Here is a 24,507-nt window from a genome sequence, read left to right as displayed (position 1 = left end):
CTATACTTGTACAGTTTGTGGTAAAGGCTGTGTTTACAAGGGTAATCTAAAAACACACATGAGGACTCATACAGGTGAAAAGCCCTATACCTGTACAGTTTGTGGTAAAGGCTGTGTTAGCACAAGCGATCTAAAAAGACACATGAGGACTCATACAGGTGAAAAGACCCTTTCTTGTACAGTTTGTGGTAAGGGCTTTAATCAACAGGGTCATCTAAAAACACACACAAGGACTCATACAGGTGAAAATACCCTTTCTTGTACAGTTTGTGGTAAAGGCTTTAATCAACAGTGTAATCTGAAAACACACATGAGGATTCATACAGGTGAAAAGCCCTATACCTGTACAGTTTGCGGTAAAGGCTGTGTTAGCACAAGTCATCTTAAAAAACACACGATGACTCATACAGGTGAAAAGCCCTTTTCTTGTACAGTTTGTGGTAAAGACTTTAATCAACAGGGTCATCTAAAAACACACATGAGGACTCACACCGGTGAAAAGCCATTTTCTTGTACAGTTTGTGGTAAAGGCTTTAATCAACAGTGTAATCTAAAAACACACATGAGGATTCATACAGGTAAAAAGCCCTGTACCTGTACAGTTTGTGGTAAAGGCTGTCTTAGCACAGGTAATCTTAAAATACACATGATGACTCATACAGGTGAAAAGCCCTGTACCTGTACAATTTGTGGTAAAGGCTGTGTTCACAAGGGTCATCTAAAAACACATATGATGACTCATACAGGTGAAAAGCCCTATACCTGTAAAGTTTGTGGTAAAAGCTTTGCTAGCACAAGTAATCTAAACAAACACATGAGGACTCATACAGGGGGGAAGCCTTTAGTTGAAGTTAGTCACACACAGACACACATATGATCATGCAGTCTAATCCAGGATGTCAATGACAAGGATACTAAAGCAGAGGAATCTCATAATCTGACAATATCAACACGACTGAATAAACATTATTTGTTTGTGTATATAGATGTTTGATTTATCTTGTGTATGGATCTTATTTTCCATTTCACATGATGTAATTTCAATTGCTTGTTTTTTATAATCTTGTATTATTCCCTCCAGCCTATAGGTTATTGGTAGAACAACATGAGCACCACTGTCTGTCCACATTTGTCGGGATTAAAACGAGTCTTGTTCATTATTATTTCCATTGATATGCATGCATAATGGTGCAGTAAAGTGCTGACAAGCTGCTGGTTTTGTGTAGCTGTTCACTGTGTGTTGACACGTGTGTTGTTTGTATTGTTAAATTATCATAGTACATATTTGGTAGATGTCTGAGACAGCTGACAGTTGACTTAGTTTACTTTTACGGAATTGTTTTTACAGATTACTTATTTACATTTACTCAGTTTTTTTTAACCCAAAGAAACACTTTAATACCTGGGAAAATAAATGTTGATAATGTTTTTGGTTGTTTGATTTAATAAAGGTTTCACCACTGTATGTCCTCTATGTGTGCTTTATCATTACAGCAATGTTAGCCTTTATACCTTGTATACTTGTATTACTACAGGGTACATGAGTAAGTATTCATTTTACAGTCTGCATACATTGTAGTATTATTATTCATATTTTATGCTATGTGGAAACAAGTCCCCAGGACTCTTTTTTGTGTTATGCTTTTAGCCTTAAAGGTATCATGACATTCATTTTAACTTTTTTTATTTTCAATGTTTTATTTGGGGTTTTATGACCTCAATTACACCCAAAAAACCTGAACTTAGAACATTCAGTGGATTTTCTGTGGTCTGGGGTTTTCTGAATAATTAGGCTGAAAAGTAATCTGAGCTTGGCCCTTCGACAATGAGGTCACAGTCGATTAATCCCGCCCACTCTCCTCCTCGCCCCTCCCCTCCCCTATCCTTTCCTTTGGGGGGGGCGGAGCAGAGGCGATGATTGACAGGCAAAATCCCTCACCAGTGACACCCGCAGGCAAAGATTTCTTTTTTCATTGCAGTTGAAAAGGCTTTAGAAATGTGAGAGAAAAACACCTGCCATGGATCACTGGAATGGAATTTTCACTTTTTGTACACTTTTGAAGGACCAGGACAAAGACTTTGAATGTGGTGTAAAAGTGAATGTCATGAAACCTTTAAAGGAGGCGTTCACCCAAAAAATCACTTATTTTCTATCAATTTGATTCTCTCTTTTTTTTTTTAAATACTCACGGGTAAACGGTCGGTCTACGGATCTGAGTATTGACGGGCGGGGCGGGCGCGGGTTCTCAAAATTTGAGTTTTTTTTTGTCGCATTCCTAAGCTAATAATTTGATTCCCGTCTCCTACCTGCTAATGTATCCGGTAGGAGACACAAAGTAGATTATTTGTGTCTCCTACCGGAAATACACACATCACATACATCAAATTATTGTCTTAGGAATGCCACAAAAACAAAAATAAATCCATGAAATCAAGGCTTCATGGGGTGTGTAATTGATAGAAAATAAGTAATTTTTTGGGTGAACTCCTCCTTTAATGTCTTACAGTAGGTGGCCAGTGACTTTGACCAGTTTCTCTTTCTAAACCTTTGCATCATGCATGTCACACAAACAGAATGCGATGCGTTTTGTTGACATAACAAGTTTGTTCATATAGAGCAGGGGTCTTCAACAGGGGGTCCGGGACCCCTAGGGGGTCCTCAGAGTTACTAAAGGGGGGCCACCAAATCTTTGAGTGATAGGATTTCTTTTTTACATTAACACCTTCAACCTTAGAATCCCTATTCTGAGGGGAAATAGCCGAAAATAGCAGATCTACGAGCTCACAACGCCTCGCTTGTAGATCGGCTATTTTCGGCAAAGAGGTTTGGTGCAGATCAAGTACAGAGCCAACGATTGAAGTATTTACTTGAGGGTTTAAGTGAAATAAACAAAAAACATTAGTTCACACAACACTGTTGAAATCTATGAAAAGGTTTAATCTGCAACACACTTTTATACAATATGTAGAGGGGGTCCCTGCTTCATCTCTCTCTCAGCTAGGGGGTCCTTGGCCTGAAAAGGTTGAAGACCCCTGTAGAGTCCTATCCACAAATCCACCATTTAACTTCCACAATCCACATGATCCAAACCATTGGTGTTGTGTTTGTGCCGCATTCTGTGTGTGTGACATGATGATGATGCAAAGGTTTTCAAAGTGAAACTGGTCAAAGTCACTGGCCACCTACTGTACTTTAATACCAAGTGCTTACATTTCTGTCTAATAAAGTATTCAATCAATCAAAACATACTATATGTTTGATCAACCGTATATAGATCAATAACACTGACAGACTGAGGTCAATGAGATCAAGGAGACTGATGTGTCAGTCAACCGCAGACAAGACAGCAACATAAATCCATGGCTTAAGAGAGGGGACTTTCTGGGAAATGTGGCTTACTGTGTGTTGTTGTGAAACAGGTGTGTTCATTGTAAGCCACTGGATAAAAAACCTCAAAAGAAAAGGAGAAAAAAAGAGCGTGTTTCAAATTGTGTTGATGTCTGCGCTCGCTGCATGACCTGCAGGATGTCAGGACACTCGCTGCTTCCACCTGCCAACACTATGTATTCACACACAGACGGACAGATATTTGACTGAGCTACTTTTACTTGTAGTGGAGTAAATTTGACCAGGAGTATATGTACTTTTACTCAAGTACTGGGGTCGAGTTACTTCGTCCACCACTGCTAGTAACTTAAGTGTTCAAATAAATTTAGTGTAAAAGTACAATATCTGCCACTGAGATGTAGTGGAGTAAAGGACAAGTATTGGAAGAAGTTGGAAATACTCAAGTAAAGTACAAATACCTCAAAATTGTACAGTACTTAAGTAAATTCACTTAGTTACTTTCCACCTCTTTGCAGAAGGAAAAAAAATAACACACACCTCCAAGTTAATCCATTAAGGCCGGGAACTAATCTGTGTCATTTTAAAGGGATTGTAGGCAACATTAAGCCTAAATTTGCTATGCCAGTTGTTCTCAACCTTTTCAGGCTGTGACCCCTCCCAAAATAATCATATTTGGTCTAAAACATCCGGAAAGGGAAGAGAAGAGGCAGCTTTGGGGGGTATTTGGGGGTATTTGCATTGTTCCAGAAACCTCATTCATTTGTCCTGCTCGACCCAAAGGTTTGAGCGAGACGAGTGAAATGTTACCTACGAATACTAATTCGCTCTGAGAAAGAGCGGGATGTCATTAATATAGGCCTATATGTCCCAATGTTAAATGTGGGGAAAAACATGGGGAAATTCTCACACATCCCCAACACCAACCTCCTTCACCATGGGCGAACAGGCCTTCTGCTACACAGAGGGAATGCCCTCCCCGAAAACACCTGAGAGCACCACAGTCCACTGATGCTTTTAAAAATGATTATGAAAATTAATTTAAAATAATTGATAACACAAAAAAAATTAACAAAGCGTTTTCTTAATTTTTTCTGGGCCTTTGTTTTTTTGTCTTTGCCCTGCTTTTTCACCTATAGTTTTAATTTGACCCTAATCTAGCCTTGTTGGGTCCCATGTAATTGTTTGGTTGCCTATGCTGTTTTTATGCCATGCTTTTAAACCCTGAAGCACTTTCAGATTTACAATAATATAAAGTGCGTTATAAATAAAATGCGTTATTATTATTAGTTGTTTTTGTGTTGTCATTATAAAATGATAATTTTGAACAGTGACCCAGAAGTATATATAGTATAAAACAGGTTAAAATAGTCATAATTTGTATGCTATATGAACCACTATGTTGACTGGGGTCCCCCCCCCCCTCCCTCCCTGTTTTCCTCTACACCAAATCTTTCACCAAATTAGCTGGGATCCCCCTGAAACGCCCTAAACTAAAGGGTATCAAGAAGACTCACTCCAAAACCAACTCACCCCATTGCTAGGAAAACTCACTCCGGAAAACTCACCCCACAGGGTAGGAAAACTCACCCCCAAGATTTTCGGGGGTAGGAAAACTCACCCCAGGACCTGAGAAAACCCACTCCGGAAAACTCACCCCAATGGTTTTTAACTTTGTGAGCTTTCCATTTTCACAGAATGCTTGGGGTAAAACTTTTTCAGTCATCCGCGGACTTCTTTTTTTCGCCGATAAAGTATAGTTTTGGACCATGACGGAGGCGCGCCGACTCAGCAGACCTTGAGGCTGAGGAGTTGCGCCCGAGCGCCTCCAGGCGCGAGTGCCCGCAACGACCAGCCGATGGTCTGCTAGTCGAATCAGCGCCGTCCGAGTTATGTACCGATAGGGACAGAATAGTAAATATTTTTGGTGGGGACTGCGTTTGCCCAACTCACTGCGTTTGCCCCACTGACTGCGTTTGCCCCAACTGCCACTCAAAGTGACTACTGGCCAATCACAGTGCGTCTCCCCCGGGGTGAGTTTTCCTACCCCCGGGGTGAGTTTTCCTACCCCCGGGGTGAGTGTTCCGGAGTGAGTTTTCTCAGGTCCTGGGGTGAGTTTACCCACCCCCCGGGGTGAGTGTTCCTAGCTCCGGGGTGAGTTTTCCTTTTTGAGTTGGGGTGAGTTGGTTTTGGAGTGAGTCTTCTTGTATTCAACTAAAGGACCCCTAGTCTTTTATTGTTTTTAAATTAGAGTCAAATCTGCAGACAGGGATTTATATTTATCTGGAGACTCTTAGGTTGTTGAGGCGATACTGCCTAATATAATATAATTTGACATATCCTCTCCTGTCTTTTCAGGATGTGGCTGATCAAGGCCCTTTGCACTGCACACAGAGTGGGGGAGTGTTTACTAATGAATGACATTGTTTCATTCATAAATGCTGAGTTTCCTCAACTACCAAACACATGAGATGCACCAAACAGATATCAGTATATCAATCATGGTGTCTCTAGTTAGTTCTTAATTTGCCATATTGTAGATCAGTGGATCTCAATGTAGGGTTTGGGGACCTCCAGAGGTCATTGAATTTGATCACAATTTCACTGTGATCTCCATACCTTCAGTACATAGACGGTAAATGTATTATGGACCGACAATTTGACTGAATCATTCCTAATAACATAAATATCCTTAGATTTGGGTTCCAGAGATAAACATCTTATCAAATGGAGGTTTGTGGTCTAATGCAAATCTAATGTGGGGTCCTTGAAATTAGAGAGTTTGAGAATCACATGTAGATCAACGACAACCAAGTCTAGATTGGGGGATACTTGGAGACAATGACACACCTAAAGTGTGTGTAGATTATCCGTGCTGTGCCAAGTGGGCCGGCCGGCACATTTGAAATGCAAATAAGACAACAATAAGGTGTGTGTGTGTGTGTGTGTGTGTGTGTGTGTGTGTGTGTGTGTGTGTGTGTGTGTGTGTGTGTGTGTGTGTGTGTGTGTGTGTGTGTGTGTGTCTTTTGTCTTGGAGTGAAGAAAAACCTCCTCCCACCTCCTCCAGTTAACTGCAGTCAGGGACCATTTCAATGTAAAAGGCTCATAACAAAAGACACCTAGATGATGATGGGCCATCATCAGAGATATTTACATAGAGACAAGTTGACAACGTCTTCATCAACATGCTGACTGTTCTTCTCCAAAGAAAGCAAACCTCAAGATGTTAACAGTTTATTTCCAAAGTCATCAAATTATTTTGGTCAATAAAACGGTCAGTTTAGATGATGAAAAAGGTTAGTCTACTGGTATGTGAATAAAATAAAGTGATGATCTGTGTTGTTAATGTGGCAGGATGGGCGTTGGTTCCCACGCTACCCACGGCCCATCCTCTGCCCACTCTATATTCCTGTATAATCGTTGCTATAGGCCAGTGGTTCTCAACCCGTGGGTCTAATTTTTGGGATGAAGTCACAATTTAAGGACTATTAAGACCTTGCAATGTGAGGCGTTGTGAGCATGTAGATCTGCTGTTTTCACAATATGTATTAATTATAACACAAGGTTCAGAACCACTGCTATAGACGACTGGGGTCTCTCCAGCTCTGTGAATAAACAAGTGTATTTGGTGAAAATAATTTGACAAAAGTATGACACAAGCTGAGGAATTATATTTGTGGGGTTCCCTCTGCTGATGGGGCTTAATTTGTAACCAACCTGAAAATGTACAGTTTATTAAAGACCTGGAGAGACAGGGAGACCACTGTTACTGAACAAAAACTCTATAGCAACTGCCCCATTCTAAAGACCAGACCGCACCAATGCAGCTAGTCGCAACTCCTTGCAACAAGACAGTTTTAAGAACAGTCCACACCAATGCAACTCTTTGCAACTGCCATTGGGGATAATGATTGCAAGGAGTTGCAAGGAGTAACATTGGTTTGGACTGGCCTTGAGACAAACGTGACGAAAATAGCCGATCTACAATGCTCACAATGCGTCACATTGCGACTTGTAGATGGGCTATTTTCAGCAAAGAGATTTGGTGCTAAGCTCAAAAAGGGGCAGACCTTACTGCTTAATATCATTTCAACACCTCATCTACGTTTTATATTTACTTTATTTGAAATTATTCAGGGTTTATAATGAATTGGCATTTAGATAGCATGGTTATAAGCAATTGCATACAAAAATATAGCAAAAAGACTTTCAATACAAAGATGGCATCAACCATGGCTTCAGCATTTTTGGTCTGGAGTCAATTGTTTTTTGTCTTTTTAGTTCAGTTTTATATTTGTTTAAAGACCACCTCTCCAGAGATTGACTCCTGATGTATGACCATGGCACATGGAGTGATCCATAGTTGGCTGATCACAGTGCACACAACAGGCCAATGGAACTCCTGATCCATGGCAGACATGTTTTCTTCAAAAACCCCATACATTGTTCAATAGATTCGTCCTCATTACAGTTCTCAATAGGTCTTTTAACAGTTTTCAAAAAGCAGCTCCTCACTGAGACCAGCCACATGACTCTTTTTCAGAAATGTTTTTACTCCAAATATTTTTATACACACCTGCTTTTGAGAGTCATCTAGACATTTGTAGGGGAAAAGGCCACTATATGTATCTTCACACAGATTAACATAAATATTTGTACTGGACATTTCAGACCAATATTTAAACGTGCAAATGTGCTTACTAACTCACCATACATAATATTAAAATAAGGCACAACCCTTCTGTTTGTTCCAACTCAAGGCCTCACCTATCCACAAAGCTCTTCTTTATAAACCGGATGCTATATTTTTACCAAGCCCTCCATCCTTTAATTTTTAATACATTTGTAACCTCCCTAGTAATAGTTCCCCATATAAAGTTAACTAATATTTATATTCTGTATCTGTCTATCTGTGTGTCAATCAGTATGCAGATGTTTAACATCTGCGCAACATGTTGCTCTGGGTATTGAAATGAAAGTAAAGACATTGTTGGTAGTTCAAGAATTAAACTCATTCACATGCTATGTACAAGAAGAACACAATCACTGGAATAATGTCATTCATTAGTAAACACTCCCACTCAAAACCCAGAATTCAGCACATTTTCTAAAACAAAAAAGAGTGGCATGACAGTGTATCGTTGTAATGTCCACCAAACACACTTGTTTTCACAGCGAAGTAACATTTTGTTATCTAAACGGACAATTCCACAGAAGAACTTGCTCAATAGCTGAAACTCAAAATTCACTTTTGCCTCATCAAAAAGAGGCAAATCTGTCATCATGGGTTTGCTTTCTTTGTGAAAGAAAAACAGTCAACATGTTGATGAAACAAAAGACATTGGAACTTGCATCTAGCACTGCTATAGACGACTGGGGTCTCTCCAGCTCTTCAGTAAAAAGTGAATAAACAAGTGTATTTGGTGAAAATAATTTGAGAAAATTGGAACTACGTATGACACAAGCTGAGGAATTATATTTGTGGGGTTCCCTCTGCTGATGTGGCTTAAGTTGTAACCAACCTGAAAATGTACAGTTTATTAAAGACCTGGAGAGACAGGGAGACTGAACAAAAACTCTATAGCAACTGCCCCATTCTAAAGACCAGACCGCACCAATGCAACTAGTCGCAACTCCTTGCAACAAGACAGTTTTAAGGCCAGTCCACACCAATGCAACTCTTTGCAACTGCCATTGGGGATAATGGTTGCAAGGAGTAACATTGGTGTGGACTGGCCTTGAGACAAACGTGACAAAAATAGCTGATCTACAATGCTCACAATGCGTCACATTGCGACTTGTAGATGGGCTATTTTCAGTAAAGAGATTTGGTGCTGAGCTCAAAAAGGAGCAGACCTCTACTGCTTAATATAATTTCAACACCTCATCTACGTTTTATATATACTTTATTTGAAATTATTCAGGGTTTATAATGAATTGGCATTGAGATGACATGTTTATAAGCAATTGCATACAAAAATATAGCAAAAAGACGTTCAATACAGGCCAATGGAACTCCTGATCCATGGCAGACATGTTTTCTTCAAAAAACCCATACATTGTTCAATAGATTCGTCCTCATTACAGTTCTCAATAGGTCTTTTAACAGTTTTCAAAAAGCAGATGTGCTTACTAACTCACCATACGTAATATTAAAATAAGGCACAGAGCTCCTTGCACAACCCTTCTGTTTGTTCCAACTCAAGGCCTCAACTATCAACAAAGCTCTTCTTTATAAACCGGATGCTACATTTTTACCAAGCCCTCCATCCTTTAATTTTTAATACATTTGTAACCTCCCTAGTAATAGTTCCCCATATAAAGTTAACTAGTAATATACACACACAGCCACAAGCAACTCTTAGATCCTATTTTTTATATATGGACTCTAGAGTTTTAATACCAACCCTTAACAGCCCATACATCCAAACAGAAAAGTCCTATCTGATTGTATTAAACACATTTAAACTCACCAACATTGTAGCTGTAAAGAAATCTTGAATTATGCTCTTACTATCTGCAAAGTTTTTGTTTCATAAAAATCCTCCATAGACATGTTATGAGCTTTTCTGTCAATACATTCAGTACGTGATTTTCATTTGGTAACTCTAGATGGAGCCGCACCGTTCCCATGTGAATCCTGAGATTCACATCCTGATTCTCACTGTTCTATTATAGCAGCTGTTCATTTTTTTAACATATTGTTGCTGTCGGGCAGAAACCTTGTATCTCCATATGTTAACCTTTGAAGTGATTTTTTTTCTCGTAAATTATTGTCCACCTGGTTTCCACCTGACAGCAACAATATTATACCTACTTGTGTCATCTATTTTAGGATCATACATCTGTTATCAAACTGATTGGCTGTTTCTAATATGCAATAAAAATACTGCTCGCTGAGGTTCTTTCATTTTGAGATTAGATTCATTATTGTTTTTTAAAAAAATCCTTATTTATGTCACAAAGTCCTTATTATTGAGGTCCTTACTTATGTCACAAAGTCCTTATTATTACAGTCCTTATTCACATCACATCAAAGTCCTTATTATTAAAGTTTGTATTTGTGTCTTACCAAAGTCCATATTATTAAAGTGTGTGCTGTATTCCTTCATTCCAGATCAGTGTGTGGAGTCCAGTCTGCAGGTGAAGATCAGTTCTCCAGTCAGGACCGTTTCTATTAAACAGGAACCTGAAGACCAACTGGATCTCAGTAAGTTTCAAGCACACTCTCTTTATTTATTTTATTGGTGAAAGTAGGCCGGTACTGAGGGTGTAAAGATGAACCGATATGAATTGATTTTAGCATTAACAATGTGACTACATTGATGCACGGACCGCTGCATCAATCTAAATGTACCATGAATCAGACGATGGTTCAGTTGTGGGCAAAGAGTAATCTGTTGATACTTATTCCAGCCACAACTCTGCACTGAGGTACTGCAGTGGATGTACAAGATTCAAACATTTTATAGAGTCTCATTGTATCTTTTTCGTAGACTTCCTGCATTTCCCTGTGTGTAAAGAGGAGGTTTCCCCTGAAGAGGAGAGGAGCCCCAGTCTGCTCCAGGAGGAACCACAACCTCCACAGATTAAAGAGGAACAAGAGGAGCTACTTCAAAGACCAGAAGAGGCTGGTGGGTCAACGTTGACATTACTAGCTGTGAAAAGTGAAGATGATGATGAAAACAGAGACACAGAGCCTGTAGCCAGCACCTCAACTGAACACATGAAAACACAAGCTGATGTAGAGGACTGTGGAACATCACAACCAACTAGTGATGACCAGCTCCTCTCTTCACACTGTTCTGAATCAGACACTGAAGACAGTGATGACTGGGAGGAGACTAGGGCAGATCAGTCAGCTTTAAACTCACTGAAATCACACAAGACGCAACATGTGGGAGGACAGCGAAAGCTGTCCCAAGACCTGAAATCACAGAAACAAACTCATACAGGCAAAAAGCCCCTTTCTTGTACAGTATGTAGTAAAGGCTGTGTTAGCAACAGTCATCTTAAAATACACATGATGACTCATACAGGCGAAAAGCCCTTTTCTTGTACAGTTTGTGGTAAAGGCTTTAATCAACAGGGTGATCTAAAAACACACATGAGGACTCATACAGGTGAAAAGCCCTTTTCTTGTACAGTTTGTCGTAAAGGCTTTAATCAACAGTGTCATCTAAAAACACACATGAGGACTCATACAGGTGAAAAGCCCTTTTCTTGTACAGTTTGTGGTAAAGGCTTTAATCAACAGGGTCATCTAAAAACACACATGAGGACTCATACAGGTGAAAAGCCCTTTACCTGTACAATTTGTGGTAAAGGCTGTGGTCATCTAAAAACACACATGAGGACTCATACAGGTGAAAAGCGCTTTTCTTGTACAGTTTGTGGTAAAGGCTTTAATCAACAGGGTCAACTAAAAACCCACATGAGGACTCATACAGGTGAAAAGCCCTATACCTGTACAGTTTGTGGTAAAAGCTTTGCTATCACAAGTAATCTAAACAAACACATGAGGACTCATACAGGGGGGAAGCCTCTAGTTGAAGTTAGTCACACACAGACACACATATGATCATTCAGTCTAATCCAGGATGTCAATGACAAGGATACTAAAGCAGAGGGATCTCATAATCTGACAATATCAACACGACTGAATAAACATTATTTGTTTGTGTATATAGATGTTTGATTTATCTTGTGTATGGATCTTATTTTCCATTTAACATGATGTAATTTCAATTGCTTGTTTTTTATAATCTTGTATTATTCCCTCCAGCCTATATTTTATTGGTAGAACAACATGAGCACCACTGTCTGTCCACATTTGTCGGGATTAAAACGAGTCTTGTTCATTATTATTTTCATTGATATGCATGCATAATGGTGCAGTAAAGTGCTGACAAGCTGCTGGTTTTGTGTAGCTGTTCACTGTGTGTTGACACGTGTGTTGTTTGTATTGTTAAATTATCATAGTACATATTTGGTAGATGTCTGAGACAGCTGACAGTTGACTTAGTTTACTTTTATGGAATTGTTTTTACAGATTACTTATTTACATTTACTCCGTTTTTTTTAACTCAAAGAAACACTTTAATACCTGGGAAAATAAATGTTGATAATGTTTTTGGTTGTTTGATTTAATAAAGGTTTCACCACTGTATGTCCTCTATGTGTGCTTTATCATTACAGCAATGTTAGCCTTTATACCTTGTATACTTGTATTACTACAGGGTACATGAGTAAGTATTCATTTTACAGTCTGCATACATTGTATTATTATTATTATTATTATTATTTTATGCTATGTGGAAACAAGTCCCCAGGACTTTTTTTGTGTTATGCTTTTAGCCTTAAAGGAGGAGTTCACCCAAAAAATGACTTATTTCTATCAATTTGATTATTTTTTGTTTTTGTCACATTCCTAAGCTAATAATTTGATTCCCGTCTCCTACCGGCTAATGTATCCGGTAGGAGACACAAAGTAGATTATTTGTGTCTCCTACCGGAAATACACACGGTCATCAAATTATTGTCTTAGGAATGCCACAAAAACAAAAATAAATCCATGAAATCAAGGCTTCATGGGGTGTGTAATTGATAGAAAATAAGTCATTTTTGGGTGAACTCCTCCTTTAATGTCTTACAGTAGGTGGCCAGTGACTTTGACCAGTTTCTCTTTCAAAACCTTTGCATCATGCATGTCACACAAACAGAATGCAATGCGTTTTGTTGATATAACAAGTTTGTTCATATAGAGCAGGGGTCTTCAACAGGGGGTCCGGGACCCCTACACTGAAAAAAATGAGAAGTTGGCCTATGGGATATAATTGAACTGATTATATGTGCTCAACATAAACAATTCATGTTTGACCAAAAAACCTGATTACATTGTGTTGAGATAACATGAAGCTTGACATCATCCTCTGAAAGTGATTCAATCACATTGCCCTGACGCGTTTCAATTGCACCGGAAGATCAGAGGGGGGCGCTAATAAGCGCGCGGACGGAAGTTCGCCTTTCCCTCTTCTTTCATCCACTTGTTGATGGAAGCATTCCCTCAGGCACACGGTAAGAATATAAACCCTTAATCCATCCATCAAAACGTTATAAGGTTTACATTTCATATCAGTAGGCCTAATGTGTTTGTTATCGTTCAAAAGACGTACTTGGTAGGGAATGTTAACACTTAACAGCAACGCTGTTCGCATTAACATTAGCAACAGCGTTAGCTTAGCTAGTCCCTGCAGCTAGCGCTGCTAGCCTGTGTCATATTATTAGTAAAACCTTGATTCTGTCCATCACACAACGGTGTTGCTTCCCAACATGTCGCCAGGTGTGCATCGATATAACACGTTGAAACGGGTGGGTCTAAGTACCCGTATCATCCATATTGTTCAATAAAAAGCATTTTAATCTGATCGGCGGCCATTTTCTCAGAGTTATAATGTATCAGAGACTGCAATACACCTCCCAACCGGTAGGGTCACGTCATTGAAAGCATTTTATGGAAATTGAGAAAATGGCCACCGGTTGGATTAAAAAGATTTTTATCGAACAATACGGAAGATACGGGTACTTAGACACAGGCGTTTTGATTTGTTACATCCGTGGCCGTGGGGTCATCACTTTATATTTGAAATGTGAACGTTTATGTAGATGTACGGGTTGTAATGGAGACATTTCCAATACCAGGAACAAGTAGCACTTGTTTGGGACAGACCATGCCTAGTAATGTTTGTGCCTATTAACAACGTTATATTGATCAAACCGTGACTCTGTTCATCACACATGTCGCGCTAGCTAGACTATTAATAGTTGTGCACTTGAAGTGCAGTCTCAGCAACTTATTTATGCACCAGAGGGTGAAAATAAAGGCACATCTAGTCTACATTATACTCGTAGTATAAACACATTGTTTAGCCCTGTGGTTCTCAACCTGTGGGTCGGGACCCACATGATGTTGGGGGGTCCCCAGATGATAGTGAAGTGACAATTTAAGGACTTTTAAACCTTTTTAATACCTAAAAAGAAAGTAAAAACACAAGTAATCAATGAACTAGTATAAAACATTGGCCAAATTGTCAAATAATATAAGAAAGAGACAAACATTGTGAAAATAGCAGCTGGCGTTGTGAGCTTGTAGATCTGCTATTTTCACAATATTTATCTGTGGAACGGAGTCAAACAAAATGGGGCGTCCCCAGTTCAAATATGATTATTTTGGGGGGGTCCCCAGTTCAAATATGATTATTTTGGGGGGGGGGGTCCCCAGTTCAAATATGATTATTTTGGGGGGTCCCCAGTTCAAATATGATTATGTTGGGGGGGTCCCCAGTTCAAATATGATTATTTTGGGGGGTCCCCAGTTCAAATATGATTATGTTGGGGGGGTCCCCAGTTCAAATATGATTATTTTGGGGGGTCCCCAGTTCAAATATGATTATTTTGGGGGGTCCCCAGTTCAAATATGATTATTTCGGGGGGTCGCGGCCTGCAAAGGTTGAGAACCACTGGTTTAGCCAAAGTGTTGCTTCAATCCAGCCTCAGATTAAAGGACTTCCTAAAAACTAGACAAATTTCAAAATAAAACTGGAATTCAGCGATGATTTATTAAAATGTTGGTCCTCCCTCCTTTTTATATGCCATAACTTGAGATTTCAGTTAAACCCTTGTTGTGTGCTGTGTATTAATGTATTTGTTTATTGAGTCAAAAATGGAAATGGTAACTTTTGAGGAAGACTATAACTAATATTAACCAGTATTAATGTGGCATAAATTGTTACTGTCTGTTACTAATCTGTAAAGCCTTCTTTTTAAAGTTAAAACCTTAAATGGCTGTAGGTGCAATTCCAACTGGTGTAGTCAGTAGTGTTTTCATGTATTTAGTAACTTCTATTTTGTCCATTTGGTTACATATGTAACTGCTAACAACCGTGTTTGTTAAACAAACACAAAAAAAATTAATGTTTCAAACACAAAAAATGTTATGTTTCATTTGAACCTGACCCTGCTCTACAAAATGGAGCAGGGGTGATGCAACTTTAATGATGTAGAAGGCCACTATTTCCACACTCACTCAAGAGGGACACATTGCATATATTGTCAAGCAGAAACCTCTTATTTCCGTATTTTAACATTCTCCATAAATGAATGCCGTACTTTGCTGTTTGTAACCTGTTGTATGTTGATGTGTTGCAGACAAACGACCTGTGTAGCGGGTTGAGTGTCATCCTGCATCCAAGTCAAGGACCCCTCACACACCACTACGAGACCCTTCCATCAGGCTGAAGGTCATTAAGGCTAGCTGTGAAAGAACTGTTGGATTCACATACACACTCACTCACACAAACTCTGTTCTCTCCGTTTGTGATGCCAAGTGCAATATGGCACCACAGTTGTATGTTTTTAACCTGTTTGATGTGGGTGTGTTACAGACAAACGACGTTTATAGCGGCTTGAGTCTCGCCCTGCATCCAAGTCAAGCCTGTCGTCCCTGCTCCACTGGTAAATACTAACCTGTTAACCTTAAAAAATGACTGCTTATGCAGTCAATGTTGTAGAAATGTTTGAATGAATACTTTAACACTTTGGTAAAACTGCAGAGTTACCGTTGTATGTTTTTAACCTGTTTGATGTGGGTGTGTTACAGACAAACGACGTGTATAACGGCTTGAGTCTCGCCCTGCATCCAAGTCAAGCCTGTCGTCCCTGCTCCACTGGTAAATTCTAACCTGTTAACCTTAAAAAATGACTGCTTATGCAGTCAATGTTGTAGAAATGTTTGAATGAATACTTTAACACTTTGGTAAAACTGCAGAGTTACCGTTGTATGTTTGTAACCTGTTGTATGTTGATGTGTTGCAGACAAACGACCTGTGTAGCGGGTTGAGTGTCATCCTGCATCCAAGTCAAGGACCCCTCACACACCACTACGAGACCCTTCCATCAGGCTGAAGGTCATTAAGGCTAGCTGTGAAAGAACTGTTGGATTCACATACACACTCACTCACACAAACTCTGTTCTCTCCGTTTGTGATGCCAAGTGCAATATGGCACCCCAGTTGTATGTTTTTAACCTGTTTGATGTGGGTGTGTTACAGACAAACGACGTTTATAGCGGCTTGAGTCTCGCCCTGCATCCAAGTCAAGCCTGTCGTCCCTGCTCCACTGGTAAATACTAACCTGTTAACCTTAAAAAATGACTGCTTATGCAGTCAATGTTGTAGAAATGTTTGAATGAATACTTTAACACTTTGGTAAAACTACAGAGTTACCGTTGTATGTTTGTAACCTGTTGTATGTTGATGTGTTGCAGACAAACGACCTGTGTAGCGGGTTGAGTGTCATCCTGCATCCAAGTCAAGGACCCCTCGCACACCACTACGAGACCCTTCCATCAGGCTGAAGGTCATTAAGGCTAGCTGTGAAAGAACTGTTGGATTCACATACACACTCACACACTCACTCACACAAACTCTGTTCTCTCTGTTTGTGATGCCAAGTGCAATATGGCACCACAGTTGTATGTTTTTAACCTGTTTGATGTGGGTGTGTTACAGACAAACGACGTTTATAGCGGCTTGAGTCTCGCCCTGCATCCAAGTCAAGCCTGTCGTCCCTGCTCCACTGGTAAATACTAACCTGTTAACCTTAAAAAATGACTGCTTATGCAGTCAATGTTGTAGAAATGTTTGAATGAATACTTTAACACTTTGGTAAAACTACAGAGTTACCGTTGTATGTTTGTAACCTGTTGTATGTTGATGTGTTGCAGACAAACGACCTGTGTAGCGGGTTGAGTGTCATCCTGCATCCAAGTCAAGGACCCCTCACACACCACTACGAGACCCTTCCATCAGGCTGAAGGTCATTAAGGCTAGCTGTGAAAGAACTGTTGGATTCACATACACACTCACACACTCACTCACACAAACTCTGTTCTCTCTGTTTGTGATGCCAAGTGCAATATGGCACCCCAGTTGTATGTTTTTAACCTGTTTGATGTGGGTGTGTTACAGACAAACGACGTGTATAGCGGCTTGAGTCTCGCCCTGCATCCAAGTCAAGCCTGTCGTCCCTGCTCCACTGGTAAATTCTAACCTGTTAACCTTAAAAAATGACTGCTTATGCAGTCAATGTTGTAGAAATGTTTGAATGAATACTTTAACACTTTGGTAAAACTACAGAGTTACCGTTGTATGTTTGTAACCTGTTGTATGTTGATGTGTTGCAGACAAACGACCTGTGTAGCGGGTTGAATCTCGCCCTGCGTCCAAGTCACGCTCCGGCACGCTGTCAACTAGGCTCATTGTACTGTAGGCTCATTTTCTTGTGGTGAGTATATGACTTCATTCACTTCCCCTCTACCTTAACTATCAAATGATCTGCTTAATATCATCGCTGTTGGGCAGAAACCTTGCATGTCCACAACATTGAATGAACGTAGTTGTTCAGTCACAAGTTATTGTTAATACTTTCATTGGTTAAATATTCATATAATCGACATACGCACCTAACTACTCAATCTGGCAACCCAAATTTGCATTTTATTATAGGTGAAGATTTTCAAAATATATTCACAATTTGTTTGTTGCTGTAACCGCCAATCTCACGACCTGATGCATCAAGCTGTGAGTTTCCCTACTTGTGACACTGCCATGATGAAGTATAAAATGGGGCATTCATGTATTAAAATAATAAAAAAATGTGGAGATGCAAGGTTTCTGCCAGACGGCAACAACATCCATTGGATTTATTGATGATCACTAATTGCAACATTCTCTTCTTTTTCAGTGACTGTTGCTGTGAATGTGGCTGTGTAAGGTGTGTGCTGTAGCAGTGTCTAGTAGGTCCCAACTTTTAAAACATTACAGAGAGAAACATACGATTCATGGGAAAAATTGTCGTTTTATGTGTATATATACAAGCTGCCCTTGTACTTTTAGAACTTGGAATGCTCTTCAAATTCATTTAAACAGATGTCATGTGACCGTTACCAGTCACAATCGTTCAGCTGGTTGTACATTTAGCTGCCATCTATGCCCGTGTAAAGATCTTGCCTCTGAAAAAGATTATTGGACTCACATTAATGCACACCTGAAGAAAGAGGAAGTAGTGACTTGCATGTTTTTGGGTTGCAACTATCAAACAAATATCTGTGGCACGTTTAAATCTCACAGGAGCAGAACACATCGTTCTTATTCTTTATTAGATTTTAAACCAGATATTGTGACAACTACCGCAACAGTTGACCAAGAAGCTGTAGAAAATGATGATGATGATGTAGTAGGTGAGGCATGCTCTGATGTACAACCAGATAGTAATATTGATGCCACAGAGGACCTTCCCCAAGTAATTGAGCACTCCTTTGCTGCAGCTTTGTTGAAACTTGAACATTTTTCTCATGTACCAAGTAAAACAATCAATGAATTCTTACAAGAGCTTCACCGCATAACTAGCTCTCTGTATATTCCCATTACTGATAATGTTTTGGGTCAAGTTTTTCAGAAGCACAATCTCCAAGTTGACAGATCTATCATAAAGGAAATAGCCAGTACTTTGTGCACAGTTAACCCTATAACTAAAGCTATACAGAAAGGTGGCACTCTGAGTTCTGCATATCAACGTAAGAAATACTATAAGGCTAACTTCAAAGTTGTTGAGCCAATTGAATATTTTCTGGATATTAGAAAAAAGAAAACCTTTCAGTATGTTCCCATTCTGGAATCCCTGCAAGTGCTCTTGAATAGGAAAGATGTTTTGGACCTTGTAGTTGGTAATCACAGACCACAAGCAGAGGCAGAAAATCTGAATCTGTATAGGTCTTTCAGGGATGGCCAACATTTTAAGAAAAATGATTTCTTCTCAGGTGACGAGTTAAGAATATCTATTGGATTGTATGCGGATGACTTTGAAGTCTGTAATCCTCTGGGCACCTCCTGTAAGAAACACAAACTTTGTGGTGTATACTGGGTGCTCAGTAACCTACCCCCAGAATCCAATTCCTCTTTGTCCTCCATTTACTTAGCCATTTTATGCAAAACAGATGATCTAAAGAAACATCGCTTGGAAGTTTTAGAGCCACTGCTAAAAGATCTCAGGGCTTTGGAAGAAGAAGGCATATTTGTTTCGGAGTTGGGAACAACTCTGAAAGGTACAGTTCAAACTGTTGCAGCAGACAATTTGGGAGCTCACTCACTTGCAGGCTTCGTTGAAGGTTTCACAGCTCATTATTGTTGCCGTTTTTGCATTGCAAGTAACGCAGACTTCCAATCACAAGAAGTGGGAGCAGGAAAATTCAGCCTCAGAAGTAAAGAGCAACATGAGGCTCATGTAAAGTCAGCTAAAGAGAGTGGCACTAGCAGTTTTGGAGTAAAACAAGCTTGTCCTTTGACTAAAGCTCTTTCTCATTTCCATGTCCTCACTGGGTACCCTCCTGACATTGCTCATGATATCTTTGAGGGCGTTGTACCTGTTGAACTTGCACTGCGTCTCAAATTATTTATATCCAAGAAGTATATTACTTTGGAGGGCATAAATAATGCCATTCTGAACTTCCCCTATAAGTGGACTGATAAAACTAATAAGCCTCATATTGTGCCACAAAATCTTTCAAGCAGGAAATCCATAGGTGGTAATGCACATGAAAACTGGTGCCTGTTAAGATTGCTCCCGTTTCTAATAGGGACTAAGATTCCTGAGGGCGAGCCAGCATGGCTGGTTCTGATGGATTTAAAAGAGATTATGGAGCTTGTTGCTGCGCCAGTCCACAATGATGAGTCCATTGCTTACCTTGATTGCAAAATCTCAGAGCATAGACAAAGATATCAGGAGCTATTTCCTGAAAATAGACTGCTGCCTAAACACCACTACTTGGAACATTACCCCACATTGATTAGGTTGTTTGGACCTCTTGTGGGACTTTGGACTTTAAGATTTGAGGCAAAGCACAGTTTTTTTAAGAAGGTTATTAAACATACCAGTTGCTTTAAAAATGTGCCGTTGTCACTGGCTGTGAAGCATCAATTCATGATGGGGTACCACTTGTCATCTCCAAGTCTTGATAAACCAACGCTAGATGTGTCAAGTGTATCTACAGTCCCATTAGATATCTTGAAGGAGGAGATAGCTCAAGCTGTTAAGCAAAGATACCCTGACCTATCTGAAATCCATCTGGCTAAAAATGCTTGGAGCAAGGGTATAAACTACAGAGTTGGGATGGTAGTTCCCCATGGGTCTGAAGGTGGCCTACCTGAATTTGGGGAAATTAGTCAAATATGCATTTTGGATCAGAGATTGTGTTTCATTTTGAAAGAGCTGTGTGGATGGTATAATGAGCACTATAGAGCCTATGAGCTGACTCCAGCTCCTACACGAGGACTGAATCTTGTAGATGTAAATGAACTTGCCGATGATTACCCCCTGGCTGAGTATCGGGTTGGAAATGTACGGATGGTGACCTTGAAAAGGTCAATCTGTCTGTGATAAGGTAACAAATTAAACGTGTGTTGTATGGGTCTTCCTGTCTCTCCAGCTCTTAATACACAAAAAGAAATGTCAGGTTGTTGTACCAATTTAATCCAATCAGGAGGAAGGACTCATACAGGATAAACGAGTGAAATTGGAAGTGATGACGTAAAGAAATGAGCAGACAAAATGGAACTGGAACACTATAAAACAAGCTGATAAATGGTTACTCTTTGCTGATGAGGTCAAATTAGCTACCAACCCGAAAATGTATTTTAGTTAGAGCTGGAGAGACGCGTAGAGCCCTATTACTGAACACTATAGCTATGATTTCTATCACTAATTTCACATCTTAGAGGTATAACTTGACATTTTAACCCAAAAGGTGTGAATTTTCAATATAGCCACAGTCCTGTGTGGTGAAAACATGCCTGTGAAGATACGGTTATTAATACTAGTGCTTTTTTCAGGTTAATTCAACTTTGAACAAAGTTGCCTCTTGAATTGACTACAACTTGTATCATGAGTGTGCTTTTCTTTTTCCTTAGACAAAGAAGGTGGACCATGGCAACCTCGGCAGTTCTCAGAGTCATCCTGGGGGAGAACAGCAGCCAGAGAGTGGTCCTTCCCTTGGGCCTGCCAGATACCGTGACTCAACTGGAGAATGAGATAAGGAGGCAGTGTCAACTTCAGGACCTGTTTCGACTGCAGTTCATGGATGAACTTTTTGGAAACATCTTCCAGGACTTGACTTCCATGGAAGAAATACAAGACAGAGCTACAGTCAAAGTGCTGCCCCTCAGACCTGTTGTTGCTGGGGGCTGTGACAATGGCCCATTAACTCCGACACACGTTCCTAATCACGCTGGTGAACCCTCATCCGTTTCACCTGCTGACACTACTGTGATGCTCTCATCTCAAGAGTCCGTTTCCCCTAGGTCTTCTTGGCCAGAGGTCTTCCACATTCCCCGTTTTACTTATGATGCAGAGCTGAAGCTTGAGCAGGCCAGCCAAGTCTACAGAGAAGAAGGGACGCGGCTGATCCCTGATCCAAAGCTGAGGTCTGACATACTTCAGGGTTTGAACCAGGAGATAGTCCAATACAAAGTCTATTTCGCAGACATGGATGCTGAGAAAATCGCACAGGCACTCATCCATAAACATCCTTGCTTAACAGAGGTAGCCTCTGAGACTGGATGTTCTGGATGGGTAAGGAGTATTAAAAATAAGCTGTCCAGTTATCGCACAATTCTCCGGAAGATGGGATGTCGGGAAGTGACTGTAAATGCCTTGAAGCACAAACCAGATGGCAGACGCAGTCCTGCCTTTGCTGTTAAGAAGCCAAAGAGAGGTGAAGTGGCTTACTGCCCCTCCTTTCCGAGTGGAGAAGATGACGATTCACTGGAAAACATTCGAGTTGAACTTCTGTCTGATATCAAGAAGCGTAACAACAGAGAGACTGTTAAGATGAAAATGCAGAGAACATTCGCTTTAAGAAGACACGAAGTCATTGGTTGTGATCCCATGATCAGCGACTTCACAATGAGATGGCCTGCTCTCTTTGATGAGACTGAGGTTAGTATGAACTAGTGACAGCGTATGTGACTTATTGTGTAAACGCTGTGCCATATTAATGAAAATTGTCTCATAAAGCCATATGTGTGCTTTCAGATTAATGCTGAGTTCAAACGGATCACCACAATTCCTCTGCAGTCTAAGTTCCTATCACAGCTGGACCTGTACTCTGCAAACCTGCTGAAGATGTTTGAAAGCACAACTGGGCAGAAAGGGAAAAAACTGAAAGCGTTGACCAACAACATGGACACTGTAAGTTATCTGATACTTTAGTAGATGTTTAGGTGGGCAAGTGAAAGGACGTCGCTAGACATAAAGCAGGAAGTGAGGCTAAACACAGGTCAGAGTACAGTAATGTCAGCCTATGGAATCCTCTGGGTGGGACCCTGTGGGGACACCCCGGCTTTCTCCTCTCAGATACTTAAGTCTCGTTAGTCGCCAGACTCCTCATCCATCAACTTGATCTGGTTCACCATATCAAGTTTTATAACGTGTAGATAGCCATTATTGTTTTGGGCGTCCTTGACATGAAAAAGTTTGAGCAACACTGAAATATAGCAACATAATTTTGTCAGGAAACGGTTTTAGAATTGGCCTCAGGTCTTACTCGGTTAAGCTAGGTGTCTAGCCCAAGTTTAACCTGTGGACCATGGTTCTTATTTTTTTTTAGAAAAGAGTCACTCTGGCTTGTCATTGTTCCACCCATTGCTTTCCTTTGAGAGTTCAGGGGGAGGTGTGGGGTGGGCTGCTATAAAGTATGGAACTTTGTTGTGGTCCTGGTCATAAATAGAATGTTCTAAAAGGGAAAGGTGGCCATTGGAGCAGGATTTGTGTTGATGATGATAGTGCATGCACAGCAATTTTTTTTTAAATGTATTGCCAAACATGTGCTGCAAGGACCTTATGTATTTGTGTATTTTAGTTTTAAGTGTGTATTCTGTTCTTCTGTCACTCATCTTTCAGGATGACATTGATGCGGGAAGGGACCTCCTATTGAAAGGACTCTGCCTCTACCTCAACGAGGATCCTGGAGACCTTGTGCAGGAGTTCATAGTAAGTGACTAATTGTAAAGTGTATACATGTGTACATCTTAGATTAAGAACCAGAGAACTTTCTCTGTCATTAGCTCTTTTTTAGCTGAGCACTCAGACGTCAGTGTTCTGTTAACTCTGCTCAAGTGTGATGCTACTCAAATGAACTGTACTGTAGTTGAATTACATAGTTGTGACTTAAACACATACTAAAATGGTAAATACTACTAAAAGCACTGACTAATTATTCTATCACTCCTTTAGTGACTGCATGATTGCTGATTATTTAACTAACAACTAAACTGTTGGCTGAGAAACATGGGCTACTAATGATTGCTTCATCTCCCATGATGGTCATACTTTACACATGACTTAGTTGCACACCAGTGTCTCACCAAAAATAGCTGATCTACAAGCTCACAACACGTTGTGAGGTTGTAGATTTCGGTGCCAGACAACCAAAAAAGTACAAAAAGTGTAATCAGACTTGATCAAACCACTCTGTATATGAGAAAGAAGCTAAAGTGACACAGCCTCAAAGCACAGTGCATCTCATTAACTACAGATAAATAAATAAAACGGCCATAGCCATCCTTTTCCAGGTATACTTTTTGTGTAAAAAGCCCATTGAGATTGGGCCGTTTTTAGCCCAAGGAGTGGTTTTGGTGCAAAACAAATGCTTGCAATGGATTCAGAATCATAAAAACACCCTAGTTTGACCCCTCACATGCTACTTAAAACAGAATTACATTTTTATTTTTTTCCCCCGCATAAGGTTATGGTGGGTATAAACATCACCCCAACTTTCAGCAGCTGTCAAAAATTCCCCTAGGGAAACTGCATTTCAGTCTTTGTGAGATGTGTTACTAGACACTTTTACAAACGCATTGGTGAATATTTTTTTTGGTAAGGAATTTATTCCAAGATTGGACATTTTTCTGCTAATATCCCCTGACTACAAGCTAATCAGAGCTATATCACAGTCTTGACTCATGATTGAGATTCCTGTGTTGAATGCTGGTCTCATGAATGCTTTTTCTTAACTAATAATCCTTTTTGTGAACACTAGGATGTGGATG

This window comes from Gymnoscopelus braueri (genome assembly GCF_963280865.1).
Source record: "Gymnoscopelus braueri genome assembly, chromosome: 10".
NCBI lineage: Eukaryota > Metazoa > Chordata > Actinopteri > Myctophiformes > Myctophidae > Gymnoscopelus > Gymnoscopelus braueri.
This window is presented reverse-complemented; position numbering follows the sequence as displayed.